Source organism: Manis javanica, chromosome 10, assembly GCF_040802235.1.
Source record: "Manis javanica isolate MJ-LG chromosome 10, MJ_LKY, whole genome shotgun sequence".
NCBI lineage: Eukaryota > Metazoa > Chordata > Mammalia > Pholidota > Manidae > Manis > Manis javanica.
Window position 1 is genome coordinate 82,164,246 of NC_133165.1, and position 15,037 is coordinate 82,179,282.

Sequence of the window (15,037 nt, forward strand, 5' to 3'; positions counted from 1 at the left end):
AGTCCCACCAATTTATTCATATTAAAACACTGAACAATTATTCTCATCATATAGGTTATCCTCTGGTAGAACTGCAAACTAAAGATTGAACTCTCTGTCCAGATACCCTGGAAGGCGAACTACTGTTCTTCCTGCAGTGACCATCTTTAGAACGTGAATGAGCCTTGTGTCGCTCCAGCTGAAACATGATCTTCACCACTAGTTATCACTGTTACTTTCCCATTTGGATCCTCACTTTCTTTTACTTCTTTTTTTTCCATTTAGACCTGGACAAGTAGAGGACAGTAATGGGGAACCACACGAGAGTGACAGTGCTCATCCTAGCGGGTCTGACTGATGATCCACAGCTGGAGGCGGTGTTATTTACCTTCCTGCTGCTCACCTACCTGCTCAGCATCACCGGCAATCTGATCATCATCACACTCACCCTGCTGGATCCTCACCTCAAGACCCCCATGTACTTCTTCCTTCGGAATTTTTCCTTTTTAGAAATTTCCTTCACAACTACATGCATTCCTAAATTGTTGGTGATGATGGCAACCGGGGACAAAACCATTTCCTATAACAGTTGTGCAGCTCAAGTGTTTTTTGTCTTCCTTCTCGGAGCATCTGAATTTTACCTGCTGGCAGCCATGTCCTATGACTGCTATGTTGCCATCTGTAAGCTCCTGTGTTACACAGCCATTATGAGCACCAAAATCTGCACCCAGCTTGTCTCCTATTGTTGGCTTGCAGGTTTTTTTGTCATCTTTCCACCTCTCCTCTTAGGCCAAACCTTGATTTCTGTGACTCCCACACTGTTGATCATTTCTACTGTGACACAACTCCCCTCCTGCAGATCTCCTGCTCAGACACACAGCTGTTCAAGACAATGGGATTCATTTCAGCTTTGGTGACCCTTGTGGTCACATTAGTATTGGTGATAATATCATATACGTATATTGTATTAATAATTGTAAAAATCCCTTCAGCTAATCACAGGAAAAAGCTTTTTCAACATGTTCTTCTCACATGATTGTGATCCCCCTTTCTTATGGCAGCTGCATCTTCATCTATGTTAAGCCATCAGTGAAACAAAGAGTATCTTTTTCTAAGTGGATTGCGGTGCTCAGTACCTCCGTTGAACCACTTCTGAACCCTTTCATCTACCCCTTACGGAACCAACTGGTGAAACAAAGGTGAAACAAGCCTCCGTGAATATGACTCACTGGGTTGTTTCTCTCTCAAAAAAATGAGTGTAGTATTGCATTATATGTAAAGGAAACGAACAAAGGATCCCAAATAGTAAAAGTAAATACAATAATGTAAGTACTATAAATAATCTCTAGTAATACCAGTGTATCCGATAGTACCTTCCAATACATAGTTTCCTCCCTTTTTCCCTTTGATTTCTATAATATTCATCATAATTTCTTTACTCAGAAAAATCTCTGTTCCACAAAAATGAAATTTCTCTGTATATTTCTTTAGATTTTTCTTGTCATAGTAGTTCCTTTTCCTGTGTATATCTGAAAGAAATTGAGCTAAAGTTTTCAATCTCTTTTGTCTTTGATTTCTACTTATTCAAAACTATAAAACATTAATTTTAACTATATTTTATGTAGCACACAATTCAAAGGTCATCAAATTATTAAGTAATTTTTATTTTAATTTCTTTTAATCAATTAATTACAATTTAATTTCATTTTAAATTAATTTTAAATTGCTTAATAATTAATAATTAATTATAATTAATAATTAATATATATAGTATATATATTTATATATAATATATGTATAATTATGTATATATTATATATAATTATATTTTTATATATAATTTTATAATATATATAATTAATAATATAATTAATAATTAATTATTAAGTAATTGAAAGAAAATGTAAACAAAGATTAGCCATCTATGTAATTGCTAATGTTTGAAGATATTTGTCTGTTAAAAATTTGATTGTTCTGTCTAGTATATTCCATAGAAACTCTTTAGAAGAAAATATGTTTGAAAAATACTGTCTCAAAGAACAGCATAAAACATGAAAAGGAAGAAAACCACACATAAAATATAATTGGCTGAATAATTTTACATGTTTCTATACAATTTGTAGGATGACCTGGATCTTAAAAGATATTTGGGGTTACTCTACAAGAAGATATGTCAAAGAAATAATCAATCTTCCCATGTTTTCTTCCGCTTGCTACTTCTATAGCTTTTCTTCTTCCTTCCTAATTACAACCCTTAAATAGAATTCGTGCCTTATATCGAATTTACCGAGTATCATAATTCTTCCAAGTGGTAAAGATACCTCAAGAAAAATGTTGGGCATAGAAGCCACAGGGCATAAATCTGCAAAGAAGTAAAAAGCTAACCTTTTCAAACAATATGGCTTCTCTCTCACTTACCAACTTTACATTCCCTGTATGGCCCCGGAAGATGACTAGTTAGCCAGAGACGGGTAAGATTCCTCAAGGGAGGAACAACCTAAGACAGGCACAGTCGCAGGGGGGCCATCAGGTGAGAAATTGGGGATCAACAGAGGTGAGCCTTAGAACCTCACCCTCCCTGTTCTGAGAGAAATCTGCTGCATCCGTGGATGTTTTGTTGCCCTTGTCTAGCTTGGATTAACACTTAGTCTACAGGCACACACCTGATCAATCTACATTTGCTCTCTTAAAACACTAAACTATGTTTTCTACCTTTATCTTGCATCTACCGACCACTGCAGCATTTTATTAAAAATAATAATAATAAAGAGAGAAATGTGGTATCCACATATAAATCAAGTATAAAAATCAAACGAATATTCATATTTGAACTGATAATTTATAGTTCATAATGCATGAGCAAAACCGAAAGTTTCTGTGATGACTGCCCTTGTACTCTTCACCATGTAACTTATTCACTATGTAAGAATTTGTTCTCCATGTAAGAACTTGTTCGTTATGCTTCAGAAGATTGGAGACTGATGAAAATTAGGCTTGGGGTGGATTAATGATTGTGCATTGAGTCCCCTATACAGAATTTTATTGTTGTTAACGACCATTTGATCAATAAATATGAGAGATGCCCTCTCAAAAAAAAAAAGTACAGACTCCCAATTGTAAAATAAATAAGTAACCGGGATATAATGTATAGCATAAGGAATATAGTCAAAATATTGTTAACAATTTTGTATGGTGATAGCTGGTAGCTAGAATTATCATGTACATAAATGTTGAATCACTGTGTTGTACACCTCACCTGAAACTAATGTAATACTGTGTGTCAACTACCCTTCAATAAAAAATAATTGTCTACAAAAAAAAAGGATATTTGGGTCACAAACATGATTTCAGGAATATGGGTATCTAAACAATTGATTATTACTTTTATCCTTGATAATTCTGGTCTAATTTGTTTTCAGAAAGTAGATCTAGTGATCCTGAGTATTGTCTAACTTTTAGAAATGTTAAGAACACAGAATGAAAATGAACAAATTATATGTATATATAATATATATATTTATTATTATAGTATATTATTAAATTGTATAAGCCTCTGTCAGTATTCCTACTACTTTGATTTTGTTCATGTTCCAATTAGGGTAAGATTGGTTTAAACATACTACTTCAGTTAAGCCATTAATTTACCATTAGCTCTTCCAAAAACACTTATCTATATACTATTAAATGTTTATTACCTATTAGTTATTTATCATAGAGGATGTTCTGTAACTCTTAATAAGGGTCTAGTATTTCTAAATTAAGGTATCCCTATTGCTGCTGCTTCCCGCTGGCTGGCAGATTAAAGTTACATAATCTGTCTTATCTTTATTTCAGTTTGTCTGTGACGAATCACCTGATACTGTTTCTATTAGAACAGCTACTGTTGGTCTGAATCCTGAATCCACAGATAATTTACTACTGCTGTTCTTTGTTTTTGTTTTTTCTTTTTAAGTTGAATCTTATTTAAAAGATATTTAAACAAGTATTGGACCTTTAATAAATTTTTAGATACAGGAACAACATATTACTTAAGAGAACTTCCACAGAAATACTGAAATGCTTCCCTGAAATGCTTTCAGCTTTTCTGCTCTAGTGAGGCAGACGACACAACAAATGGGATACTAAGATAGGAGATACTTTGTTGACCACCTACTAAATAGAGGCACTGCTATGCATTTTATATAAATCATATAATTCTGAAAATAACATTGTATATCATAATCATTATTAGCATTATATATAAGAACAAAAGATAGCTCAGTAAAGATAAGGTCATTTTGTGAGAAACAAAGCTCTAATGATTAGTGAAAACTTAGTCAGGAAGACTTAGTTTTCATCTTTTCAATTGAAGATCTTAAAGTTTTTTAAACATTTACATTAGATCTCTTCACACATTCCTGAGTTGTCTAGTAGGGGACATTGATCTTCTTTACATGTCCAGAGCTCTGAATGAAGACAAGTGCATTAATAGTATCACTTTGCCTTGCTTGCAGTCATCCTTACCTTGAACTCCCACACTCTGTGCTTTCAAATACCTTCCTGTCTCAAAATTGATAAGCTGTCCTGAGTCCCCTAAGTCCCCAATTCCAGTATCACCATGCTTAAGAACATTGTCTATCCTTTCGTAACTTCACCCTTAATACAACTTTTGCAAGTAAACCATTGGCAACTGTCCCACATAAGTAATTCTAGCCTGCCAATTGATTTGCTCATAAGATTAACTGTTTTGAATTAATTTTTCCAAAATAAATTCTGACAGATATGTACTTCTGTGTCTGAATATGGACAGAGACTTTCTTTTGCTCTTTCATCAAATGAATCTCTTCCTATGATAAAATAAAGATAAAGTCTTCCTAAATAAAAACTTATGACTGGAAGACCCTAATTTATTATTCAAAAGAAATCTAGGGAATCATCCTTCCTTTGTCTCAAGAAACATAGCTCCAATTTGGGTCAATTAAACAATAATATAAAATTCCTTATCCTACAAATAAATTTAAAAAATTTTTTTACTTTATTTTGATATCTCATTATGATATTATTTACTGAAAGCTGAATTAGATTTCCTACTGCGACCAAAATACTTGAAATATTCTATTTCTAATAAATGTCTCCTTGCTTTATTTGTAATTTGAATTTAAAAAGCATCAGCTTGTCTACATTTAGCTATTATTACCTCTCTACTTTTTCATCTCACATTTTCTCCTGAACCCTCTTTTGTTTGGTCTATAATCTACCAATTCATTTACTCTGCTCTTTCAAACTCCACCTTTCCAAATTCATTAGTACTCTTATTGTCATTGGCAGGAATTTAAGTAATATTTAGTGTAGTTGACCACTACCTTTTATTCATATAGTTTATTTGCCCTGGTTAGATGACACCTTATTATGTTGGTTTTTCTGACTATTTTGGCTATAATTTCTCATTTGTTTTGCTGGCTTCTCTTGTGACTCATTCCTTGATATTATAATCCCTAAAATTCTAAGACTACATCTGAAGCCCTTCTTTATAGTCCTTATTGTCAAGTCACTCACCTTAATGATAGAGCTCTTCTGATTCCAAATTATGTGTGTGTGTGTTCGTGTCTGTGTGTGTATGTGTGTTTATGTAAAGTGGCTAAAAACATTTCACAATTGTTGACAAATTTGAAAGAGTAGATTGAGGAAGCTCAGAGAATACAAACAGAAAATAAAAAATATATAATTAGGAATATGAATCTACAAACTGATGAAAACCCAAGACAAAAAGAAACTCTTGAAGGCTAACAAGGGAAAATACACATTCCCTACATAATAACAGGAATAACAATTAGCCCTGACTTCTGTTCAGAAGCACTGAGAGCAGAAAGACGAGTGATGACCTACAATTGTACATAAATAAATGAAAGTGAAATTAAAATTTTCTTAGATAAACCAAAACAGCAGGAATATATTGCGAGCAAACCTACCTTACAAGAGATGTTAAAGGATTTCCTTCCAGGAAAATCAAAATGATATGTCAAAAAACTGAATTTCTTCAAAGAATAGCGAGTTTCAAAAATGGAGCAAAGGAGGATACAATATGATGTATTTTCTCATTTTGATTGCTCTACAATTTAAGTGGGCAAAACACTGATGGTAATAATGCTTTGGCTACTTAGTGAAATGAAGTTAATGGCAAAAATACAACAGAGATGAGAGAGATGTTTTAAGAACATGTGATCATAACTTGCTTACACTTCAAGGGAAGTGGTATAAATTGAGGTAGACCATTTTGAAATGTATGTTCTAAACCAGTGGGAAAATGACAAAAGGTTTTAAAAGTACTCAAGTATTTTTAAGTTAGAAAATATACTTTTAAATAATCTATTAAGGAGAAAGTCTAAAGGAAAATTGCAGAAATTTGACATGAGTGAGCAGTAACACAAATAAGTGTGGGAGAAGGAACTGATCTTCCTTATGGAAGAATCCAAATACAGGTAGGCAGGTAAATAGACAGACAGACAGTTACCCCTTCCAGGAAGTGAAGCTTATTAATCCTTCTCCCCTCCTTTGATGTGGGCTATTTAGTAATTAGTTGCCAAGAAAATATTATAGATAGGAGAAAAATAGCATTTTTTTTAACTGGAAAACTATACCTTAAACAAGTTGTCAAGGAAAATATTAACAGTGATAAGTCATGGTGATGTCATTTGCCCTCTGATATGATGGGATGATAAGCATTTTTGGTCATTCTTATGTTCTTTACCTAAATACAGAACACTAATCTATTACTTAGTAAAAAAAGAGAGAACTCCAAATTGAGGAGCACTTTTAAAATTGCTTGATAATTGTGGGTAAAATTGTGATATTTCCAGAATCTCTTTTGGCCTTAGTGCATCTACATATCAAGAGGTGTTTCCAAGGGGTGGAGAGAAGTAGTCCATCCAGACATAGATAGGTGATTGCAATGGGAAGTGAGGACATATCTGGACCCAAGAGGTTGGGTGGGGTCCCTTTTTGTAGCTGGGTTGTGACAGATATGGGCAAGCAGAAGTGGACAATTGCTTGTAAGCAGTAAATGGGGTTCTCCCACTTTATTTCTCCATTTGACTGATTTTGGTTTCAGAGGTAATTTGCTCCCAGCTGGGAAAATATTTCCCCCCAAGAGTTACACCTGGTGATAGTCAGCAAGACCTCTGAACCCAAAATTTGTCTTCATATGTGAGATGCTTAGGTGGACTGCCCCTAGAAAAGGTAAGGAGATAGCAGAAATGCCCAAGTGGATGGTGGTGAGGCCTCAGTGGCTTCTGCAGTAGGGGTGATGACTCACCCTTACCTCTGGCAGCGTTGGAGGGTACAGCTTAACCCGGGAACACTCTATTCATGGGGCTTCCTCCTGGGGAAACCCCAGTGGGAAATTGGTCTATGGTAAAGCACATCCTAGGTGGGTGCTCTCTTCCCCAGAATTGGCAAAGGGTGGAAACACTGGAAGCTATGGAATTAACCCTCCGTGACATAGAAGACTGCTTAGAGGCCCTGAGTGGCCGTGTAGAAGCTGGGATTGTGGGATATTTGTTTCTTGAGATAGCAGAAAGGCTTACTGAGGAGAGAGACACACTTTGGCTTCACCTGGGGATGCTGGGTGATTACCTATGGGATGCCCTTAAGAAAGAAAGACAGTTACTGAGAACAGGTCCTGCTCCTGGAAGATGTGTTAGAGTGAGGAAGGAGGGGGCAAGATGATTTGTGTTACAGGAGGCTGTGGGTGGGGGGGGTAGGAGCAGGGCCCTGAGCCCTCCATGTGGTCGAGGAGATGTCAGAGGAAGATGAGGGGGCGGAGCTGAGGGCAGAATTGCTGTCAAGGCCACCTCCAGGGGCACCAGCCTCTCCACACAAAAGGCTCTGACCAAGGTAGTAACCACCTGTTCCACTGTGGGGTGGGTGTGAGACTGGACCCAAAGGCATGGAGTGGCATGGCACAGATACCTGCACTGGCCAAATGGGGTGCATACTTAAAGTAGTGTGGTGCCCTCTCCAATGGCACCTTAAGTGGACAACTCCAACACTTATTGGGCCAGTGATGTATACTAGTGGAAAACAGGAGGAACTTGCTTTTGAGTCATTGGTAGCCAAGAGTCCTTATTAGGAGGGAATGCCACATACCTGAAGATGCTTGGTACACAGATGCCTCCAGTCATGGGCAGCCCCCAAAGTGGAGAGCTGTGTCTTTCCATCCTAAGACTGAGACAATATGGACGAAAGATGAAGAAGGAAGAGCAGTCAAGGGGCTGAGCTGTGGTCAGTATGGCTCATGATCACACAGGAGCCCTCCCCTATAGTTGTCTGCACCGACGGCTGGGCCGTCTATCAGGGCTTGACCCTGTGGTTACCAACATGGTACCATGTCAACTGGATGGTTGGTCACTGGCCCCATTGGGGGCACGAGTTGTGCCAAGACCTATGGGCCTCTGGTCAGACTAAAACTGTTACTGTATATCATGTGACTGGCCATTTGCCTTTGGCATCCCCAGGGACTGATGAAGCAGACACACTGGCCCAGGAACATTGGCTTGAAGGAAAGCCTGCCTCTGATGTAGCTGGATGGTAACATCAGCATCCCTTTTTTGTAGCCGGGTCATGAGAGACACGGGTGAGCAGAAGTGGATGACTGACTATAAGCAATTAATGGGTGTATCCCATCTTATTTCTCCCTGACTGCTTTCAGTTTCAAAGGTAATGTGCCCCAGGCTTGTAAAATATTTTCCCACCAGAGTTACAACAAGTTTCCTCCAAACTGACAAGTAAATGAACAAGAAAAGACTGAAAAGCAATCAAAGTCCAGATGACAATAAGGACACTACATGAGTAAGTGCTGTGTAGTATCCTGGACTAGATGCTATAATAAAAAAAGGAAATTAGTGAGAACACTATTGAAATAGAAATAAATTTAGGTCTCTAGTTAATAGTAATGTACCAATGCTTCTTTTTCAGTATGTCTTTTATTTTGACAATAGTATACTGATAATACAATATATGTACATTCACAGGAACTGGGTAGATTTTTCCCAAATAAAACAGTTGAAAAACAAGCTGCCCTCTAAAACATCAACCCAAACTGCTGTGTCATTAGTGCAAAAAAATCAGTGAGGACTTGAGAGGCCAGGGCCTAGGAGTGCAGGGCACTGACTAAGTGGATGCCCCCTATTCTGTAACTTTCTCTTAGAGCCTCTCGCTCTTTTGTATGCAGTATGTAGAACATGTCCCAGCAGGAAATGGTGGGCCCCTGCTTTCCCCTCTCACATGGGGCTGGGGAGAAACCAACGGAATTCTGTGAATGCATCTGTCAGTGCAAACAAGACCTTTCTTAGAGACAATAAAAACCCTATAAAAGGGAATTAATGACTCAAGAGCCTGGCATTTTGCAATGTTACTTCCCTAAACTCATTTGATGAATCCTTAGTGGCAAGCAATGGAAGACTGAGGCCACCAGTACAGAGTAACATCTGACTGATGGAGAAGCTGAGAATCTAAGAGGAAACTCCTGCAGTCTCCTAGCCTCTGTCTGGGGAGGGGAAATCCCGTGGCAAAATACCTAGCTGAAACCGAAATCAGTCAACGGGAGAACTAAAGTTTAAAACCCAGTTATTGCTTACAAACAGCCATCCGGTGTCTCTCTCTCTCTCCTCCTGTGGCAAAAGTGAGCGAATACTCCCCTCAATCTCTCAAGTCCAGACAAGCCCTTCCTCGCGCAGGTAATTAACCATTGATAGGGAGATGAACTGCTCTCCACCCCTTGGAAATGCCTGCTGATATGGAGATGTGCTAAAGCCAGGCAAGGGATTCTGGAAATAATTGCGATTTTCTCCACACTGAGGAAGAATCCTAGAATCTAAAAGGAAACTCCTGCAATCTTCTAGTCTCTGTAGACAAAAGCTTGAAGCTATGATTTGCCAAAGTGGAAGAGCCTGGGTAAGTACCTAGGCCTTTAGTAGAGCCACTGACATCTTATACCCTAACAATATGCACAATTAATTCATCATCTCACATCATTTCACATGGTTTGGTCGAGGTTGTCTGCTTCTACCTGTGTGTCAGGATAAATTATTTTAAATGATTAGTACTGATGTTCTCAAGAAACTCTACCCAATATTTGGAAGTAGAGAACAGGAGTTCTTGTACTGGAAAATTAATTAGAAATATTCAAAATTATTCTTACAAAAAATATATGAACATATGTTCTTTACTATGGGACACAGTAAAGAAATTAAACAAATATGAAATATAAGTCCTAGGAAACAGGTTTTGATAATAACAAAGATTTGGTAGGATATGAGTAAAACAAATACCCCAAAGGTTTAACAACAACAAAAATATTTTTATCTTATTTAAATGGTCAGTCTGGTATGTTGAAACTCTTCCATGAAGTCGTTGTGTTTCTGATCTGGTGTGGCCTGCAATGGTGTCCAGAACCTGGGTGTGTTTTTTCTTATTGATTCCCCATCCGTAGGGTGATTGCTCATACTCATGGCTCCCAGGGGCTTCTCACCTGTCTTCATTGCAAGAATGAGAGGGTAAAGAAGGAAAGGAGAGCAAGCCCGACCAATCAAGTAATAATCCCAGGAAACTGCATGTTATCTCTGTTTACATTTTTTAACAGAATTTAGTAACATGGCTACAATAAGTTGCAAGGAAGGCTAACTATAGCCATATGTAAATAGCCTATTAATACAGAAGTGGAGAATGCTTTGAAATTATGAAATCTTTAAGATCCACTACATAATATCACAAACCACTATTTGGAGGAAAGACAGCTTTCAGAATAGGAATGGAATGGCATACAGGACCGGAGATGCAAGGTGTATCTGGAGAATTAATCATGGTGCATTTAGCCTGAGGTACAATTTTTTCAGTGACAGGATAAATTTTCCAATTTATATTGTTACTCTTTATTATGGATTAAAATATTTTCATTTTGCTTCCAAATCCTTATTTCTAAACATAGAATCACAAAACATCAGTGTGTGGGAAGGTAAGCATATATTAAGGAAATCTCTATTGAATTCTCTGGCAACAGTTTAAATAAGTGTTTTCTTTGTCAGTGGTTATTTTAAAAAATATTTAATGCGTGGGGAAAGCCCTGGTACACATATAAATTTTTGATCCTATGGGATTGGTATACTTGCATCTCATATCCCGCTGAGAATTCTTCATAATCTTTGGTTGTTTTCCTTCAGGGTACAGACAGCACAATTACTCCATGGGATTAGTGCTGGTTAATTTATATGGCACTGTGAATAATACTTAGAAAAGTACTTAAAACATGACTAAGTAAATGGAAGTAATGGGGAAATTTAATACACTAGTCTGAAATCTGTAGAAAACAACAACAAAACCTGTATAAAGCTGCCACTTATAACAAGAAAAACAGACACAGAGGGTGGTTAGCGTGAGATCCACCAGAGAGGAGTGGAATGCCGGTGTGCTCTGTAGGGCAGGATGATGAAATAGCTAAATATGGAAGCAGAAGTTAAATTTCGTTTGAAAAAAGACATCTGTGCATATTACATCTTTTTAAAAATGGTGTTTCATCTTCTAAGTGTTTTTGGCAGACCGCTTTAGGACTCAAGAAGATGAAAAGAATCGGTATGTTTAAAATTTGAAATCCATATTTCCTGTCAGATATATTTTAACCAATTTTTGTCTCATTTTATCTTTACCTCATTAATGTTATTTTTTCTAACCTTTAAAATTTTGATTTAGGGAAAATGGTGAAAGAAGACAAATGGAATACAGTGATAATTTAGTATTGAAAAACTGTTCCTTTTAATTTATCTGATAGTCACAATATGCAACACAACTAAATGTATCGTATTCACAGGCCTGCCTCCTAATGCTTTGCTTATGTGACCTTTGTTAATTTTTACAGTGTGTTTTAGTAGTAGTTTCTATAATTGACATAGAACAATTCTAATTAAGTGTTTTAGATATATGCATTCCTGCAATATTGCCATAGGTGTGATTTGTGTAAATGAGGGAAGATGTGTAGTAATTGCTTCACAGTTACGTGAATGTACAAGGAGTGTGAATGTAAAGGGAAAAATGACCCTCATCCCTTCTCATCCAAACTGTGTACACGATTAACATAACTTTGAGAGAAGTTCTCATTTTTTGTATCTTAGTATCCTCCTATGAACTCCTCTAGATGATACAGGAAAAAACTTTTATTTTACCTTGTATGTTTATTTTATGTATGGCCTTTTCTAAATTAATGCATGCTTATAGGTTGGAAACAATGACCTTGATATTGTCAAGACAGAAAACATTATGTTATCTAGGGTCCATCACTAAACTTTAACCTTTTTCTGTGTTTGATGATTTAGATACCAAGGAATACAATTTTCTTTAGAGATATTATTAATCCTTTTTTTAAAGAAACACACTAAAATCTGTCCTACAATTATTTACAGAAAATGTACTCTTGAAAGGACACTTGGAAAACACACTCTTTCGAATTAATCCTGAACTTCAATTCACTAGCTGTGCAAACCAAACAATACAACTGTCTCAATATGTACCTGGCATTGAGAACAGTATTCTATAATGAACATTTTAAGTATGTGTTAGCCAAACATTTGAATATCCTATCATAGGGAAAAGTTTGTGTCACCCCAAAAAGTTGTGTCACCACTATTCTGATATTATGTGTTCAATAGTTACCAAACACTCATTCTTCATCTCTTTTAGGCCATGCTTAATACAAAGAACAAAATAAAATAAACACAAAGAAAAGAAATAGGTGGAGGGAAATATCATTGGTAAATATTTTCTTCTTATAAATATTTACTTACAAAATTTTAACTTACTAAGTTACAGATTTACTTACTAATTTACATTTTTTAAATTTTTCAAAATTTTACTCACTCATTAACATATTTTTAATATTATTTTGAATTTTTCATCAGACTCACTCTCCTATCTCTAAAAAACCCTTCTTACTTCTCTAGGTTTCCACAAGTTTTGTTTTTATCTTATTTTTCTTTTCCTCTCACACCTAATACAATGTCCTGAACACATAGTTTTATATTTCTATCTGCTTCTATATCCTTCCTCTCATTTTTCACTTCATTTTAACTGGTATATTCTCATCTCCACAACATGCATTAGAAAACTGAAATTACCACTGTGGTTACTGATATTCTCAGGGTACAATGTAGGTAGGGTAGTGATCATAACAGAGATAAGTGAAATGTGTGTGTATGTGTGTGGGCAGGTGAAGTGGATGAGGTAAATGCAAACATGCGCTAAAATACTTATAATAACAGGTATAGATTGTCTCCTAATATGCAAACTTCTTATATTAAACAGAAATAGCTCCATCCCAAACTCTTGCATAAATGCAAGAGAGAAGAAAATTTCATTCTATGTTTTAGAAGTCCCTTTAATTTCCCTATAATTTATTCAAATAAAAATGGAGAAATTTTACTGCCATCACATTGGTTATTCTCTGTCACAAACTAAAGATTGAACTCTGTCCCGATACCCTCGAAAGGCAAACTACTGTTCTTCCTGCCATGACCATCTCTAGAACATGAATGAGACTTGTGTTGCTCCAGCTGAAACATCACCGTAACCACTATTATCATGTAACTTTCCCTTTGGGATCGTCATTTTCTTATTCTTTTTTTTCTTTTTCATTTAGACCTGGACAAGTAGAGGACAGTAACGGGGAACCACACGAGAGTGACCGTGCTCATCCTAGCAGGGCTGACTGATGATCCACAGCTGGAGGCGGTGTTGTTTACCTTCCTGCTGCTCACCTACCTGCTCAGCATCACCGGCAATCTGATCATCATCACACTCACCCTGCTGGATCCTCACCTCAAGACCCCCATGTACTTCTTCCTTTGGAATTTTTCCTTCCTAGAAATTTCCTTCACAACTACATGCATCCCTAAATTGCTGGTGATGATGGCAACCGGGACAAAACCATTTCCTATAACAGTTGTGCAGCTCAAGTGTTTTTTGCCTTCCTTCTTGCAGCATGTGAATTTTACCTGCTGGCAGCCATGTCCTATGACCGCTATGTTGCCATCTGTAAGCCCCTGTGTTACACAGCCATCATGAGCACCAAAATCTGCACACAGCTTGTCTCCTGTTGTTGGCTTGCTGGGTTCTTTACCATCTTTATACCTCTCCTCTTGGGCCTAAACCTTGATTTCTGTGACTCCAACATTGTTGATCATTTCTACTGTGACTCAACTTCCCTCCTGCAGATCTCCTGCTCAGACACAAAGCTCACCGAGACAATGGGTTTCATTTCTGCTGTGATGGCACTCCTGTTCACCCTGGTAATGGTGATAATATCATATACGTATATTGTATTAACAATTCTAAAACTCCCTTCCGCTAACCAGAGGAAAAAAGCTTTTTCAACATGTTCTTCTCACATGATTTTGATCTCCCTTTCTTATGGCAACTGCATCTTCATATATGTTAAACCTCCAGTGAAACAAAAAGTATCTTTTTCCAAGGGAATTGCAGTTCTCAATACCTCTGTTGCACCATTTTTGAACCCTTTTATCTACACCTTATGGAACCAAAAGGTGAAACACGCCTTCATTAATATGATACACAGGGTTGTTTCTCTCCCAAACAAATGAATATCCTATTGCATCACATGTAAAGAAACAAACAAAGGGATCCTGGCAATACCAGTGTATCCAATTATCGCGTCCCGCCACCTAGGGCGATAGCAGGAGAACGATCACCGAAGGCCTGGTTCATTAGGAACCTTTATTATGGGCGTCCGAGCATCCATCTAGCGAAAGGCAAAAGCAAAAACAACAACCACAACCACCTCCTCCAGGGCAGCAGCTTATATAGCATATCCCAGCCAATCAGCTGACTGATCACACTCCAGGTTCAGTCTTATTGGAAACATGTGAAAAGCATGCTATGAGCACAAGCATGGAAATGGGGACAAGCCAGTCATGGAGACTTCCTTATGCACTGAGCTGTAGGGCCAGGAAGGGTGGTGTCTAGGAAGCAGGTGCCATCTTTAGGGCGTTGTCCTGCTAGAGTGGGGCTCAGCCTCGGC

The 15,037-nt window shown here is 37.2% G+C and overlaps 2 pseudogenes; both read left to right on the top strand.

Moving 5' to 3' along the window:
- Positions 1-287: 287 nt before the first annotated feature.
- LOC140843771 (olfactory receptor 6C74-like) lies at positions 288-1,235 on the top strand (annotated as a pseudogene).
- Positions 1,236-7,261: 6,026 nt separating this feature from the next.
- Positions 7,262-14,600, top strand: LOC140843875 (olfactory receptor 6C74-like; annotated as a pseudogene).
- The last annotated feature ends 437 nt before the right edge of the window (positions 14,601-15,037 follow it).